The sequence below is a fragment of the Mercenaria mercenaria genome, chromosome 13 (assembly GCF_021730395.1).
Source record: "Mercenaria mercenaria strain notata chromosome 13, MADL_Memer_1, whole genome shotgun sequence".
NCBI classification, from domain to species: Eukaryota; Metazoa; Mollusca; class Bivalvia; order Venerida; family Veneridae; genus Mercenaria; species Mercenaria mercenaria.
This window is the reverse complement of record NC_069373.1, coordinates 10923534-10939357: the sequence shown is the minus strand read 5'-3', so window position 1 is coordinate 10939357 and position 15824 is coordinate 10923534. Positions and strand designations below refer to the sequence as shown.

The following is a 15824-nucleotide window of genomic DNA, read 5'->3' as shown; positions in this document are numbered from 1 at the left end:
AGCGATCCTAACCACTCAGCCTCTGGAGGTGTACCCCTGTAGGTGTGGGTACAGGTATTTTATGGAAACAAATACCAATATATATTACCATTTAAATGAGATAACTAGATAGAAACAAGTATGCTAACATCATTCTACAAAAACGTATCACAAAGAATACGTATTTTACAAAACCAGATATAGCCATCAAGCACAAATATCTTATTACGTTTCTTTAAGATTATTTTAAATATTAAAGTGGCATATTTGTTCTAAATCAATAATATCCTAATCCTGGTTAGTTTTTTTTTATTTATTTATTGTCTCCGTATATTGGTCTCCTTTACGGCTGACTTTAACTTGTTTGCATTTATACAGTTTGAACCACATTAAACGGTACAAAGTAAAACCCTGGTACTTGTCTGAGAAACTTGTATGATTCTACTTAGATATATTAGAATATGAACAATTGTATGTGAAATGTTGATTTGATCTATTATTGGTTGCGGGTTTATCCCGCTACCAAAGTTAAGTGTATTTCTGACAATCATGTAGCATCTTTATTTGATTCCAAGTCACACATTCAAAGGATGTTCATGTGCTACACAAAGTAGTCCCATTCATGAACAGTGCGGATGAATTATCAATGATCAAGCAGTTCTTATTCATCCTCTATCCATTCACACTGGCCATTTAGATTATATAAGATCTGTCAATAATTAGGTATTCCAGCCCATGGTTACATCACTGACTTCCAGATGTTCGTGTAGGGTCAGACAGAATTTATCTTAGATATGAGGCACATTAGTATTTGTTTCTTATACATGTATATTTATACATTGGCATTTAAAATGAAAATAACTCAAGCAAAACCCGCAACCACCAGACATCTCAAGGCTTGGATTTTTAACAAGGTTACAACGCATTGTAAAGAGCGGTTTCTTATCATCAACAAAAGAGGCCATTTTGAAACATTTTTTCCTCTTGTTTAGGTAATTGCAACTGATTATTATGTTAAGAAATACTTAATATTATTTCACTAAATAATATTACAGGAAACAAATAGTTATATTAAACACTAAGTTTTAAAGTTTTGGATATAAACTACTTCCAAGTGTTTGATATGACTACTTGTAATAAAACATGTTTGATAAAACTACTGCAGTGTTTGATATGCCTGCTTGATATGTCTACTTGAAACAAAACATGTTGTTTGATATAAATACTCTAATGCTTTATATAACTATTTGTAATAGAAGGCAGCGTTTGATAACAGTTTAACAAAATCAGTTATAAAGGGTATGTATTTGATTCTTCAAGAAGTGGGCATGCAGCTTCTGTGTATTTTAATTGATAGCATATTCAGACCACTCATTTTTTTTTAAATCTAAACGAACGTCTCATATTGCATATATGATATATTAAGCAACAGCATAACATAAAATTTTGCCGCAAAATCGTCTACGATGCTTTTGAAATTAAAAAAAAAACTTTTAGTGGGTAACTTTTTTAAATATCATTTCAGATTCCACTTACCTTGTAATTGTTCATATATAGATGTATGCTGTATGATTCATAAAATTTAAAAGAGAGAGATTTTATCTATAACGGAGATGCATATTAACTGACTAACAAAGTATATATTCGACAAGTCAATATATCTATATCATCTGTTTTTCAATTTATTCTGTGTTTGAAGAAACAAATAAAATATATGACCGTTGTTAACTGATGTGATAACATACATCTATATCAATGACGTGAAACATATAGCGATCTAAATTTTGACAACAAGGTTTCTCGGAGAAATTGCATTTAGAAAATGTTTCGACGTCTGCAATTTTCCTAAGCGAGTCAGTTAGAATCATCGTGCCTTGTTTTTTTAAATACAATATGAGCAATTTTAATATTTCTGTTACAAGGGAAACTGCGCATGATAGTATTTTTGATGATAGTATATGATGACTCTGACAAAAAGGAGAATAAAATTGTGAAACAGCATATGGAGTTTCTTTTTTATTCAAGTGTAGCATACAATATTGTATAACAAGAAATATCTTTAAAAATGATGGTCGGCGAATTGTAATAAGGAAAGAAGTTTATGAATTTTTCATCTAACATTCATCTTTCATCTAACATTTTTCAAATTGCAAAACTAAACACCGCACTTTAACAATTTAAATGGTTCTCTTTTAATTTTTCGCAAAGATTTCGTAGGGTTGCAATTTTGTATCCTTAGACGAATAATTACAGCAGTAGTTGGATGAAGATTCATGAAGCGGTTCATGAGAAGAGGTCATTAAACGTGTTTATATTTTTAGCTAAATTGGCCCCTATCCCCATTTGTAACAAAATAGCAGGAGACCTTACGATATTGTTACACATCGAGTTTGATAAAAATCCATTACATTTTAGTGGTCAATGCGAAGAAAGGCATATCTACTTTTAGCTATAGTGGTCCCTAATAGGGCCCAAGTTCCTATATAAATAAATTTGGAAGAGGACCTTATAATGATGCTCCAGACCAAGTATGACAAAGATCCACCAAGCTGTGCATGAGACGCTGTATAAAGGCATTTCTAGTTTTAGCTCTAGCAGCCCCTAAAAGGGGTTAAATGTCCCAGCTGAACAAAGTTGGCTGCGGGCCTAATAAAAATGCTACAAATCAAGTTTGATTAGAATACATGAGAAAAAATCAATTAAAGGATTTTTTTATTTATTATTTTTATTTCTTTCTAAAATAGGCCAACTGATCCCGCTTTAACAAATGCATATTCGCTATTCATGAATCTTTGGACAATGACGTCACACCTATAAACAAGTGAAGGTCAAGCAAAACATACAATTGTAATTATTTCAATATTTCTGTTTCATAAGCAAAGTTTGACCGTAGTCATATCACATAGATAAACTGTATGCAGCGTACCTTCATTTCAGTGTAATGAGATTCAGTCATTATATAGCATATATATAATAAAACAGATTTCAGCTGAGTTCAATATTTGCATACCATACTAAAGAAAAATATTCATATACATTTGTATAATAAATCAGTTAAATAATTTATAACAAATATATCAAAGCAAACAAGTACTCATTTTAATATGCAATCTGAATAAGTCACAAAAGCAAGAAACCTTTTCATATACAGACGACAATTGTAACAAGGAAAATCTTTTAAACAGCACTTCTCTACATAAAAGACTCTTATCACACCCTTATTCATGGGATACGCAGACCGTATTCAGCTCTTTCTTTAATTTGATATATGTTGGTATTTGAACAGGTTTTTATCATATTTATTAAACTTACTTATCATTTTGAGATATATCAATATTCTTGCTAAATATACTGAGCCAAAGTTAGCTTTAAAACTGCGAACAGCGTCGTTTAGGATAAACGCTTTGTCTACCTTTCACTCAGCGTAGCACAATCAACGGAGTGAAAGAAATTGACACTCTCGTCCAATCAGGCAAAGTGTTGCATAAATCTTCCATTTTGATAAATTATCTATAATGCGTTATCAAGTAGTTTGATTTGCAAACTGAAGTCACGTGGCATAGGTAACGAAAACGAATTTAGACGGCGTTCGCCGAAAATAGACCTTCTTAAGTACAATTAAAGATTTATCCGCTATTTGACCGGCATGCTCCAAACTCTTCGTCAAAATTAAATTTCATGATATCAAATGTATAAAAAGCGGTTGAACACTAACGCTCTTCTCGCCATAGTTAGAGATTTTATAAACATTCATTAGTAAAACTAAAATAACTGCTATATAATATCTTAGCTATCCTTTAGCTCTTCATCTACATGTTTGGTTGGTAAAGCATGACAATATCAAGCGGTGATAACTCTATGCGTATTTGTAAGACATAGAAATTGTTACTTAGCTGAAATCAAGTGTTAATACAAGTAGTTGGATATTTATATATATGGACGATATAAAGGAACAGATTAGTTTGATGAAGTTTATTTTTTAATGTCTGAAGATATAGTACAAACTCTGTAGATACATTTTCCATATTGAATTGATTTCCGAACGTTTTGAAAGTTGCCTGGTGCAGAATTATCTATTATCGTCACATTTTTCTGTGTTTATAGATATATCGCTTTGTTTGAATGCTTTGTCAATGGTAACAAGTTTAAAGAGATTAGAAAATGTTTCTACAGACAATGGTGTTATTTTTGACCTTTTTTCCATGTTATGTTTTAACTGATGTATTAAAGGTGAGGTAATCGTTTATATAATTTGGTTAATATATTTCTTCACAATAAAAAAGAAATTAAATGACTGCATATTTGTATAACTATAGTACAACACAGATGTATGAACTATTTAAATTGAGCCAGTTGGACAGGTCATTACCAAGATGTTTAACATATTCTCAACAAAAACAATTACTAACAATGGATGCAAGGAGTATGTTCATTTGCGTTTTGGATGCAGTATAACAAAGTAAGACAATGTGAGTGAAAACTGTCAATTTTAATATTTTAAAATGACGTGCATTAATATCAGACAACAAAAGAAGCTGTTATTTAAAATTTTCACAGGTAAATGATGTCTCTCTAATACAAATTAATTAAAAGCAAAGGTGGGTCAATAAAAACCACCCTTAAAATAAATATCATTAATATCAGTCAAATTAAAAATCGCTTTATTAGCTACTGAACAAGCCTTGTAGTAGGCGAATGGGTACAATACAACAAGGTGGTGGTGGGGAGGTGAGGTGCGCCAGTTTAAACAGTATTAAATTATTATTATTAATATATCAATTCTACGCTTTCTCCGTTCACTTAAGATCCAAAATGGTAACTGACACAATCACGCGTTTACTGCCCTATCATGCGCCGTAATTAGGTCACTTATCAAAGGAAACATGCTCTGATCACGCAGCGGTTCCATACAATCTTCTCGACGTGATAAATAGCACCCGACTAAAAGATTGTCCGAGTCAATCTAATGAAAATGTTTCAGCAGCTAAAAACCTAAAACGCCGGTTTATCTAACGGAAAGGCAAATGTTATGGAAAAAAAACAAGGTTAGAAGTAAGAAGACAGTAAAATAATTGAAAATGCAGTAGATGGTTGTTAATGTTGTTGATAGTTTTAATGTTAATATATGTTAAAGATTTAACAATAATGGATATCAGAAATAAATGCATATATTGTTGATATATACTATCTAGAAATTAGTTACCGGTATGTTTTGTGAAAAACCGTCTAAATCCCAGAATATCTCTATATAAGTCAGAAAAAGCATGGGTGAATATCTCTATATAAGTCAGAAAAAGCATGGGTACCCGTGCGTTTTATGCATTCGTCCAGTTCATTCAATTTATTACAAACTTTAATTCATAGTTTGCTATGAGCACTCATGCATATATTTGAAAAAACTTAATTAACAAGGTAGAGCGCGGCGCAAAGGCTATTTTATCAAAATTTACATTTTGAACTTTCATCACCGTCGTTTAAGTTGTGATCAAAGTCAGAGTGTCAATAATAGTTTTATTTCAATTTTAGATATGATATATATATTAAAGAAAGTTTACATTGTCTTCTTTTTTAAAAGATAAAAATAAAAAACAGGCTTTTTATTTATCTGAGAAGGAAATGGTAAATTCATTTAATTATAGCTACTTTGTGTGTTGATACAACCTGAAAGTTAAATATTTCCAGCTATCTATTCTGACCATGTACATAATTACCAAAATTCAGTTCTAAGCATCAATGCAACTTTGCAAAATAGATTGCAAAATAAAGATAGTATCGCGTCGACTATTCTGGATTATTTTTCCGAAATGAGTTATATATTATCAAACATTTATTAGCTTGCGACGCAATTTTCTTGAAAAATTGTCTCTTTTGCATAGACGATGTGTCTTTATCGATATACATACTGTTAAAAATCAGTCACATGTACAAAAAAGTAAAGGAATTGAAATTTGTCTCCTACTAGTGTAATAAAGAGTACAATTTATATAGGTTGAGTCGTATTATGTGACTGAAAATATTTTTTTAGTTTCAAATTGACATATTTTGTATTTGTATTTACATTGTTTTTAATAAAAATGTGATCCGAATGGTATGATTTCCGAAGCTTCACGCTGTCTTTAAACATACCTTTTGTTTCAGGAAGTTAAAATATCCCACTATTTATCAAATGCAAATGTAAATCTAGAAAGTATATGGAAATCAAAGAGTAGACCACTTTCTAAATAATTTAATATTAAGGGGACGCATATTGCTACATTCACAGTTCATACAGAAATGAGGAAGGGGTGCATATTCAAGAAATCGATGGTGGGAAGATAAAAAACATATTCCTAAACTGATATAATACTGATGGACTCCTGTAATATTCAGTACTTTGTGGATAAGGATGTGGTACTATGAATGTAATAGGAAAACAGAGGTCTTTGTGAAAGTACATTCAACACAAAATATTAAGCTTTTGTATAAGGAAAAAAACAGGTTTTTTACAATACCAGTGTTACAAATAATGTTGAAGGGATGAAATTGTCTTTCTAACAGACCAGGTTTGCTTAAACATGTAAAAATTTAACGCCACGTCATTTCAGCTCGGGATGGACGCCATATTTCTCATTGATAAAAAATGTAAACAAAAAAATCAGAGTGGGATTAGCATTGCAAGGGCATAACATGACATTCTACACAATGAATACCTTAGAACAGATATCTAAGATGCTATACAGGTCAGGTGGGTTAAATGCATAACGTAGATCACCTGAAATTGATCTTGAAAAGGTGGTTAATTTTAGTTTATTTACATGGTTTTTAATTTTCCCACGACTTCTCGGCGATTCACTGCAAAAAGTATTACTGCGCCGGACGAAAGGTAACTCTAAATAAACAACGGGAGACAACTGAGGTGTCAGCACGTGTATGATTTTTAAAAAAAAACATGTCGATGATTATAATTTCTTATCAAATAACGAATCCTATTCAGAGATTCGTCTTTAATATCAGAAAATTATTAATTTCTATGGACATTTATCAAAAAATATTACTTACAATGGACTACTTTGCGCATCAAACTGGTTTCCGCTTCAGTTGTGAGGCACTTCCGTTATACTTTTTGACAACAATAACAAAACACAAAATGAATCAATAAAGTCACTTATAAACCGACTGCTACTTAGATCAGTTTAAGTATAGTTGTTGTTACAACATTATACTTGTTCATTACGTTATGAGATAAAGTTTTTCTTAAACTGCATAATCCATTAATTAAGTTTAGACATATTGCATTTTACAACTTATCTGACCCGTTTTTACGTGAATGACAGCATTCTCGTGCAACTCGTGCAAACAGAGTTATGAAAAGTATGGTGGAGAATTCAAGGACAAATTATAAATGACATTAAAGTGAGGATATCTGTATATTTGTCCAGTTTTGATCATTGACAATTCCTGCTGTGTATTAGTAAGTTTTGTGAACAAGATTAGAATGTTACTTTTGCACATATACACATTGATTGGACCTCTCAACCAAATTTCATACCTTATTTTAGGGATTTTTAAGACAATACATTTTCAAAAGTTTGTTCAATGTGTTTTGATATTTAAGTGCAGTGTAGTTCATGAATAACAAGTTGAAAATTAATAATGGAAACATTTCTAGGCCTTTATTGTAAGCCACTCGACTTCTGTAACGATAAATGTTTAATGTATTAAGGGGAATATACTCTTTTAGTTTTGGAATGTGGCATTCCTTGACCACCATATCTTTTCTTATGCACTACTTTGTAAACAAACTAAATAATGTGTTTTAGCTTACATATGCAAAATGAAAAGCAAGACAGTGAACTTATTTCACTTTTTTTCTTTAAATTAGAATCTGTAGGAGACTGATAAATATTTGGTCAAGGTAAAGCACTATTATTTTCGCACAACTTTCTTGTTTCAGTTTTTCTCATTTTTATTTTAGTGAGCAATCCTTTGTGTACTTATAACAGTTGAAACAGTATCCATTTCATGTACCAAAACTTTGTACTTTTTTGCAGGTAAATTTTATCATACCCCACCCACTTTTTTCTAATTTCAAAGTATGCGTCCCCTTAAAAGATGGTAATTAAAAATCATAAAAAATAATAAGCTTACATTTACAATAGGGATCTAACTCTATGTAACAAATCGTTTTGTTCCTGAAATAATCTCTGAGAGAAAATATGAAAGATTGGAAAAAAATATATTGCCATATTGTTATTGACCACTTATAAGTTTTGGCCTAAATGATTTTTTACTGTTATAACTGGTCAGCTATTGTGAAGTTCTCAACAGAAATTGATTTGGTTAAACTTAATTAGTTTGCTTTTATTTTCGACGGAACCTTAATTAATTTATAAACTGTTAATAACTATTGCTGTTAACAAAGTCAATCACAGTCGTATGTTTCGTCTATTAGATAAGACCTTCTTTTTTGCTTGTTCCAATACCAATCATTTATTTACAAAAAATACCCAATAGTGATTGGTTCTTGTTGTGTAAGGTTTTTCTGAATATATAATGTGCGGTTTAATTGACATGTTTTTGAAATTGAGGCGACTTAAAGCATCGAAAAAGCTTGATTATGTCTGTCTGAAGCCATAATTTGCCATAATAATTACCGATGTGACAGTTTCTGTGATAAAGAACAACTATTTATTAAAACTGTTTTCCCCTTGTTATGACAATGACTGTGCTTGATTGTTATGTAGAACACTTTGCTACTTTGAATATAAAAGTTTTATTTCCGGTTGGTCTTGATGTTGCTTAGACATTTCGCACGCGTTCAATACAATTCAATAAATGAAAAGGAAATCAACAATTCATGTCCGTTCTTCTTTTTATTAGTCCAGTGTATATGATTAAGCTGTATGATAACTCAGTTCAACTCATTTCGTGCTAAGGTAAACCAAAGTTCCTCAGATCAAAGATACAGATATAGTACCTGGTACTGCGTATTTTCTCCATTTGTAAAGAGTTCATGTTTCATTAAAATGTAATTAAAATATTTAAGTAGATACTGGTGTACAAATGACCGTTAATTATGTTATTTAACGGGGGTTTGATATTCTAGTGTTCGTATGATATATTTGCGAAATGATAATGTACTATGTTCGTTTATAAGAAATATTAACTTTAATTGTAACACAGATCATATACATGTAGTTATATTCAGTATATACAATGTTAGTTTCAGCATTTGTGAGTGTTTCTAAAACGAACTTGTTTAGTACAAAAAATGGAAAAAAAATGAATAAAACAAGCAAAAAACTGCCGTTTAATCAAATAATATTATTAGTTTCTATTGTAAATGTAAACATTATTTATGTAGCAAAATATAACATGTAAGCTTTTTCGGTATACAAATCGTAGAAAGTGGTTATTTGTTAAAGGTCAAGATCACAGGGGCCTGAACATGGAAAACCGTTTCCAATCAATAACTTGAGAACCTCTCGACCCAGAATGTTGAAACTTCATAGGATGATTGTTCATGCAGAGTAAATGACCCCTATTGTTTTTGGGGTCACTCCGTTAAAGGTCAAGGTCACAGGGGCCTGAACATTGATAACCATTTCCGATCAATAACTTGAGAACCTCTTGACCCAGAATGTTGAAACTTCATAGAATGATTGAACATGCAGAGTAGATGACTCCTATCGATTTTGGGGTCACTCTGTTAAAGGTCAAGGTCTCAGGAGCCTGAACATGGAAATAATTTCCGATCAATAACTTGAGAACAACTTGACCCAGAATGTTAAAACTTCATAGGATGATTGAACATGCAGAGTAGATGACCCCTATTGATTTTGGGGTCAGTCTATTAAAGGTCAAGGTCACATGGGCCTGGTCATGTAATGGTCATGTAAAATCATTTCTGGAAAATAACTTGAGAACCACTTGACCTAGAATATTGAAACTTAATAGGATGATTGGACATGCAGAGTAGATGACCCCTATTTATTTTGAGGTCACTTGATCAAAGGTCAAGGTTACAGGAGCCTGAACAGTGACTTGAGAACCACTAGGCCAACAGTGTTGAAATTTTGCGGGATTACTGGACATGCCAAGTAGATGATCCCTATTGCAGCCAACCATCAGTGTCTCTTTGACTTTCGCTCCTGACCCCTATTGACTTCTTGCCTATAGGACTTTGCATTGGGGGAGACATGCGCTTTTTTACAAAAGCAATTTCTAGTTTCAAATTGACAGTGTCATATATTAGATCTATATTCTTAAAACTATGCTGAAAAAAGATTGACTGAATACGTTTGCGTATGAAGTTTTGAAAACACATTTATTTCGGAAGGGCCTAAATTGTCCCCCCGAAAACTTGTAGTATAGCTGTTTATTACCTGTATTATAAGATTGATTTTCATGAAGTTTTTGTGAATTACAAAAATGTTGAATTCCCTATGTTTGTAAACATTATCGTTGGTGTTTGCATCTATTCATAAATTATAGCCTCGTTTCGGAGCATTCTTCCGGAAAAAACCCCGAAGATGCGCGACGGGTTCGCAAGCAGTCGGAAAACATACTTAAATGTGCAAGTCTTTTCTATATGATAATCGGTACACTAGAGAATTATGAAAAGCATGTCAAAATTCATATATATATTGAAGACTGTTGATGTGTATAAGTTTTATTTATCAATTAGACATTTTATATCATTGCTGTATAACATACAACCATAGCAGTTTATCAAATGCATAAAATATAAAATTATGAAAAACGTTTGAGGTTTGTGTTTTGTTTTGTATTGTAGGTAGTAATTAATTACCGATAATTTAACTGTAATTGTTTTCGAACTCCCTAACGGTATCAACTTGCTCAACATTTATTACTGACAACATCTCTGTAGCAGGTTCTATTAGACGCAATAGTTCCAAAAGATAAATTATAGCAAAAGCAAGTATTTGGCGGTCGCTCAGTCCTGAATATGTTACAACTTTACATGCTGCATATTATTCCTACATGGTTTCATTTCTCTATCATTTTTTTAAAATAAATGTAACAAAAATCTTGAAGCACTTAATAAGATACATGCGACACAATTTTATGTATATTTTCGACTACGTCAAGGGCCATAACACCGGTCTGATTGTGTGAGATCAAATTAAAACATTATATACACAAATGGAAATACTGATAACAATCCTGTAAGGTTTAATTACTCTGAGTCAATACTTTCTTAGATATGTTCGACAGTATTTCGGACTGACGGAAGAACAGGCGGGCGGAACACTAATTGCCCCGACCAAACATAACTTGTATAGGGCAAATAAAAAGATATATTTCATAATGTTACATTCTCTATGCAAAGAAATCATTTACCACCAGTTGCACCGTATATTATACTTAAAAACACATCTTCTTGAAATATGTCCTAACATTTCATGCAAAAAAAATGTACGGCTTTCTTTTCACCACAGAACACAATGAAAATTCAGATTATTTCCGACCGAATATTTGTATATGTACATGTATATGCACTTGCTTAATTGTGTTTTGTCTCACAATTGTACAATCTAAGTAGGTAACTTGAAAATTACCACATATATTCACGTGATAAAGACAACTATGAAAAATAATGATTTGGAAATACAAGAACGAAAGTATGTTTAGGTATATAAGGTTTTATAAAACGGAATTGCTAAATATCTATTTGCAAACAGTATACACAGTTTTAGTAATAAGACGTTTGCGTAACATCAGAAAAAAGCGGGAAAATGCGCAACGTCAAACGCCGCCCATAGCACCATTTGAGACTTTATCATTTTTTGCGACTTCATAGCTCGAAAACGAAGTCGGTAGTCAAGGACTTTTTTTTCGTTATTTTGCTGAGAAATGCCTTTAAAATAATTGTGTAACTTTTTAAAAAATTCTATGGACCAGGAAATGCATGCTCCCAATTTATACAAGAAACGTCATTTCCGTAAAGGTCAGATTTTGGAACAACACATGCTAAGATTTATGGCTACAACTTAATTAATCGGAAAGAGTCACCCTCAAACTTATCACTTTACAAACTCGCGTGCAGTCAGTGTCGTTGTGGGCAAACATTTATCTGGTAGAAGTATATTTCATTGATTAATCAAATGATTTTCTTATGATTTTTTTATGTTTGAAAAATGCACGAGAAAATGGGAGTAGCGTAAAGTTTATGACAATACTGCGAAAACGAAGTCGGTGACCCCTGATTTTTATTTGCTCATTTTACAGTAAAATAAATTTAAAAGATAATATTAGTTTTTTAAAAATTTCTATGGACCAGTTTTTGTACACTACTTAGTCATTCCGCATGAAAACAATAATTTCATAGAAAGATTTTGGCATGACTTTTGCATAAAATAAGCATTCTTTCAGCGAATAGCGGGAGTATGTATTTGAAAATTACATCACCGTGTAGGTTTCGACTGGCATATTATGTAAAATGGAAAAAAAAACTTTTTAAATAAAATGAATCCCCCGAGACTAAATTAATCGCCATGAAAACGGCAACGTCACAACTATTTCCGACTAGGCTTAAAGGTGAAATTTCGGCGTCATTTGCGTAAAAAATGTGATTTGATCTTTTCAATAATTGTACATCGGGTGAAGATCAACTTTTGCTGTTATCTACGTATGTTATCTAGGATGTAACTTTTTTTTTTGAAAATCCCGCTCATTACACCTTCTTCACCTTAAGCTAGAAGGATTTTTTTATAGTTTCGCTCATCTTCTTAATATTATAATAATTTTTTCTGCAAATACATGCTGTAGAAACAGAATATTTCACTATGTTCATTTAAAGATTAATTTAACTGAAGTTTTCGCACGTTATCAAACTGAATCTTACTAATTTCTGAAAAAAACCAGCTTATTTTAGTATATTTCTAGAATAATATTTGTATTGAGTGATGAAACACAAAACCATACTTAATAGTGGATGAAAATCCCCGAGACGGTGAATTCCTTATATATTCGTATTTATTATACCTCACTTTTGTCTACAATGGTAAAATCCCATTACCCGAAAAGGAGATATTTTGACTATCAGAAACATTTTCAGTCTTTTTGACACGTGACCAAGCGAAAATGACTGTCAGGTCATGTGACCGCGCTGATATTTTGAATGTCATATAAGGGCAAATAACTGCTTCAGGTTTTTAGCCATATGATTGCGTCCCTTGTACACAGTGTCATATTGTAATGACGTCGCTATTCAGTGTGTACACAACTGATTACCGCGCTAAAGATGAAACTGTTGAATTAAATGAACCAGAAACATTTTTAAAACATTTTTATGTGTTTAGTTTTGTTCGGTATAATAAAATAAATACCATATGGCAGCGTGTGTGACATTGATATTGTCAACCCTCGGAACAGAATGTCACCACTCGGCTATCGCCTCGGGTGACATTCTGCCCTCGGGTTGACAATATCAATGTCACACACGCTGCCATATGGTATTTATATAATGTTGTCTGAATATATTGATGCAATTTTCGATGTCTTCCGGTTCCGTTTTATATCTTTTCCGCAGACTAGTTGTCTGCATGAGTAACAGAGGACCCCAAATCAGTTACAGATTTTTTTTTACTTTCGCTCATCTTCTTGATATACTTTTTTCTGCAAATACATGCTGCAGAAATAGAAACCAGAATATTTCACTATGTTCATTTAAAGTTTGATTTAACTTTAAATTAGTTTCGCACGTTATCAAACTGAATTATTGATAGTTTCTGGAAAAATCTTATTTTAGTTTATTATACCTCTCATTTGCCTACAATGATAAAATCCCATTACCCAAGAAAGAGATATTTTGACTATCTAAAACATTTTCAACCTTTCTGACACGTGACCAAGCGAAAGTGACTGTCAGGTCATGTGTCCGCGCTGATATTTTGAATGTCATATAAGGGCAATTAACTGCTTCAATTTTTTAGCCATATGATTGCCTCTCTTGTACACATATACTAGTAACGTCACTATTCAATGTGTAATACAGACGATTACCGCGCTAAAGATTTAACTGTTAAAAACATGTTTAAACATTTTTATGTACCAAATTTTGTTCGGTATAATAGAATAAATATCATATGGCAGCGTGTGTGACATTGATATTGTCAACCCTCGAAAAAGAATGTCACCACTCGGCTTTCGCCTCGGGTGAAATTCTGCCCTCGGGTTGACAATATCAATGTCACACACGCTGCCATACGATATTTATATAATATTTCTAGAATATTACTTGTATTGAATGATGAAGCACAAAAACATACTTAATAGGGGATGAAAATCCCCGAGACGGTGAATTCCTTATATATTCGTCTTTGTTGTCTGAATATATCGACGCAATTTTTTCGATGTCTTCCGGTTCCGTTTTATATCTTTTCCGCAGACTGGTTGTCTGCATGAGTAACAGAGGACCCCAAATCAGTTACAGAAATTCGTAAAGCGTGCCAACTTTTCCTTTGCTTTGCTTTGATTTGTACTGGTAACTTCAGAAACTTGTATTTGTGCACCTCCTAATGGAGTAGTAATTATATTGTCACTAGAAACATAGTAAATCCAAAAAATCCAACTAGAAAACACTTGCCTTGCCTATTTACACAGAGTCATCTTAAATCCACTATTAACTGATAAACTTGTAGTATGTACACACGATAGCTTAAATCAGTACTTCACTTCCGGTACTATCTACAGTCTATATCAAAGTTTTATATAGGCTGACTTCATATTAAAGCTTATTTATTAGCACCTACGTTTGGTCTGTATTTTGGGGTTTAACAAGTGTGGCTGGGTGTAAGTAAATGCACTCTAGCAAGATGGAGTCTGTAACACAGTGATTGGCTTGCCCTCTCAATGTTTATCATCTCTTTTCTAGTGAGTTTTATCAAAGCTGTGATTGATCTATGGGTGCAGTCAAGAGTAAGCTGTGAAGCTGAAGCTGTGAAGCAGTGGTAGTAGGTTGCTCATTCTAATATTTGCAAAGCTGCCTGGTTGAATTTGATTCATAGGATCTTCCATCATCTTTATTCGTTTGTTTCGTTGAACAGTTAAACTTGGACAGCGAGTGAGAAAGTGTTCTATTGTTTCTTCTTCTGTATAACAGAGTTCAATGGCAGGAACCATTAACATCAGTTTGGTTGAATTTTGCCAAGTTTGTTTGAAATATGTATGTTCCTGTGATAAGCCTTGCTTTTATCTCCCCTTGTCTAATTTCATACTCAATGGCGCGTGCTGCCTTCCACATATTGTGGGGTTCTCTAGTTAGCTGACCCTGTATTTGCAAATTATTGGACCATTCTGTATACCAAAATTTGTTGACAGCAGCATTTACAGTAGATTTCCATTCATTTTTTTTCAAACGGGATTGTCGAAGAGGATTCTGGCTTCCGGTAGTTGATATTTATGTAGAGCTGTTTTTGCGGTTGTTGCAAGGGAGTATCCTTCATTGGAATTCATTGTTAGTTGTCTGGATAGTATTTTGTGTTCAGCGGAGTCTTTATTCCGGGCGACATTTAAGAAAAGTGAAAGCCTCTTTTTATCAATGACAGATTCTATAGGTTCAACTCCAAGCAGTATGTGTACTCCTGTGTTGGCAGTTCGTTTTGGTAGGCTCTGGAAATGTTTTAGCATGGTTCTTTGTTGAATTTCTAATTTTTCTATCACGGACATGTTTCTTTTATTTCGTTTTTCGATTTGAAAATGCATTTGCAGCTGAATGACTTTTTAAATGGTTAGGAAGTGTAAAGGCCGTCAAGTTTCTGCGCGGAGTGCAACTAAAAAAAGAAGAAAGAAAACCCTAGATTTATCAAGCGAGAAAGGTCAAAGATATAATTTTGTTTCTC

At 32.6% G+C, this 15824-nt stretch overlaps 1 protein-coding gene across 2 annotated transcripts in view; it reads right to left on the bottom strand.

Annotated features, from left to right (window-relative positions):
* LOC123530117 (sodium- and chloride-dependent creatine transporter 1-like) overlaps positions 1-14642 on the bottom strand; it is a 53773-nt gene extending 39131 nt beyond the window's left edge. Inside the window, exon 1 of one of the 2 annotated variants that reach the window (XM_053521170.1) lies at positions 14253-14642. The gene's annotated coding sequence lies outside the window, so the exon portion shown is untranslated. The remainder of the gene's footprint in view (positions 1-14252) is intronic. The other variant, XM_053521169.1, reaches the window with a different exon arrangement.
* Between the last annotated feature and the right edge of the window lie 1182 nt (positions 14643-15824).